Source organism: Engraulis encrasicolus, chromosome 14, assembly GCF_034702125.1.
Source record: "Engraulis encrasicolus isolate BLACKSEA-1 chromosome 14, IST_EnEncr_1.0, whole genome shotgun sequence".
Taxonomy (NCBI): Eukaryota; Metazoa; Chordata; class Actinopteri; order Clupeiformes; family Engraulidae; genus Engraulis; species Engraulis encrasicolus.
In genome coordinates, this window is record NC_085870.1 from 17,706,661 (window position 1) to 17,709,160 (window position 2,500).

Genomic DNA, 2,500 nt, shown 5'->3' on the forward strand with positions numbered 1-2,500 from the left:
AGCACAATGACTTTAGCAATGGGAGCAGTTCAGGTCCGCTTTTGTTACATAAGCTACTGACAAAACATTAACACTCAAGGTGCTCTACTGTGGAAAGGCTTAACGGTGCCGTTTTTTGTTTTTTTCTCCAAAACTTGGCCACGTGCTCCTGTCATTCACTGTAAGCAGGAAGAAGGCCTACTGTCTACTCACCAACAGCCATATGCTAATAGTATTCATTTTGACGGTGCTTCTCACAAACTGAATCATATATTTACATGGATGTATAGCACAGTGGGGGGTGTTCGACCTCCACATTATCAGGCAGTGTTGTTCTTCAGATGAAGGGTTAGTAATGGACGGGGTCACAAGTGTTCATAAGCTACATGGAGCTTCACGGAGGTTCTGGAAGGTTCTGACAATGGCATGCACGGCAACAATCAACTCATCTTTACTCACAACGGGGACAGTGAGAAAGCAGTGCAGAATGATTTTTGACAAAAAAAAGAAAAGAAAAAAAAAGCTAATGTCAAACGCAACAAAAATGCTCAATGCGCACAAATAACGGTTGTACCTATTTAAAAGACGAAACTGGCCTTTAAATCAGTATTGGATCGATGATATTCTTTGTTCTGCTTTGAAAGTGATACGGTGTTGTTATTGTACTTGTAAGCATCTCCTGAAACGCTACAGTGTGTTTTCGTCTGCTCTCTGGCCTTATACTGAACCAGTATGTCCTTACCGAAGGTCTAACCTTGGTCCCGATGGACCAACATGTACACAGTCTTTTGTTGATGTTATTGTTGTTTTTTTCATGAAACGTGGCACTAAACCAGCAAAACTGTACCGGTCTTGTTGGGACCATTACGGATTCTCATGCAAGTTGTGTTTTTGCAGGACCATGACAGTTTGTGAGGCAGGTTCTCAGTCCTTGACTGTGAGTTGGGGTTGGTTTCCATAAAGGACCACGGAGAAAGGCTTCTGAGAGAAAGCATTACAAAATGAACAGTTGTAGCATCAGAGGTGCATTCAAAGTCACATATGCAAAGTCTGAACTTTTGCAAAACAAAACAAAAAAAACCTTTCCTCTGTGCTTTGAGGATGTTGGTTTCAGAAAACACACAGTGACACTTGGGGTTACGGTTAAATTCACCGATTTGAAATGTTTTTACAACACTATTCAGATGTACTATGTAAACGAATTCAGTTGTTAACTATTCAGAATTTTAATGCACCTCAGGAAACCTCAAGATAAAGGATGTAAATTCTTACTCTATAGCATACACGGCCATGGACTTGAATCGCTCTCTCTCTCTCTCTCTCTCTTGTTATGTTATGGTGTTTTGTTTTCCATCGTGTTATTATTCTAGTGGGAATATTTTGTCTCCAGTAGCGAGGCCAGGATCTAAATCGGAATCAACCTGTTACTGGAATGTCCACGTGCCTGTAGGAGAGAAAGGGCTATGAACACTGTGGACCTTGTCACACATTTGCAAAAAGGGAAAGACTACAAAAACAAAAACACATCATCAGCCACCCCAGCAAGGGGCTGCATGGGCGACGTCTTGCCCTTGTCTGAGAACTGGTTCCTTACGGCCTTGACCAGGCTGGCTAGCTAGCTGGCTGATATTCCAAGAACATCCCGAAGTGATAAACCTGCCAAGTAAGCCTATCGAAAGTGGTAAACCTGCTTAGACAGTCTGCAGGCGCCATTGCCTCTAAGTTCACCTGGTTTCCTACCGAAACACCTTCTTGGAACACTTCTTGGCTATCCTTAACGGACAGCCAGCCGCAGGCTAGCAGAAACATGTGTAAGTGCAGGCCAAGAGAGTCATCCAAGTCTACCAGGGGTGCATGCATCAGATCAATATGTTTATCAGGCATTCCTTCCATTCATTTGTTGAATTTAATAAATAAAATGCCTGTTGGAATACAGGTGTTTGTTTTCAAATCGCATCCTATGAATGTATGTATATATGTGGGGACGTGTACATAGGGAAAGATGTATGGGATGAGAGAAGAGAGGCGGGAATGATCTTTCTTCAAATAATGACATAAAAGTGCATCTTCAATCTGTGGTGAAGATTTGTAGTGTAAAACCCCAAATGTGTACATAACGTAACGTTTCAGTAATATGAATATATTATATATATTTTTCTTTGTTCTACACAAAATGCATTTACAAATAAAACATTGAAAATGATCTCTTTTGTGTTTTTGTATTTTGTATTCATTCTCATATCTCTTATCAAGTAGCTTTATTCATATCATCAGTCAAATGATGTATATCAGGGCACTGATAATAGTAATGACACAATTGCATCATGGAAGGTAATGTAAATACCTTTCTGCATAAATATTTTGCATAGGAAATTATGGTCGCTATGGATACCTGTGCAATGCAACAGGTATCCATAGCGACACTGCAAGACTGATGAGACTAGGTAGTTTGGGAAGGCCGCCATGGTTGTTTGACATTGCATGTGGTCCGAATCTGTTTTGAGTTGTCACTCTTGAGCTA

General features: G+C 40.7%; 1 protein-coding gene across 2 annotated transcripts in view; it reads left to right on the forward strand.

Moving 5' to 3' along the window:
• LOC134462211 (Krueppel-like factor 15) overlaps positions 1-2,179 on the forward strand; it is a 19,522-nt gene extending 17,343 nt beyond the window's left edge. For both annotated transcript variants that reach the window (XM_063215119.1, XM_063215120.1), the window contains exon 3: positions 1-2,179. This exon is cut by the window's left edge and continues 802 nt beyond it. The gene's annotated coding sequence lies outside the window, so the exon portion shown is untranslated.
• Positions 2,180-2,500: the final 321 nt, after the last annotated feature.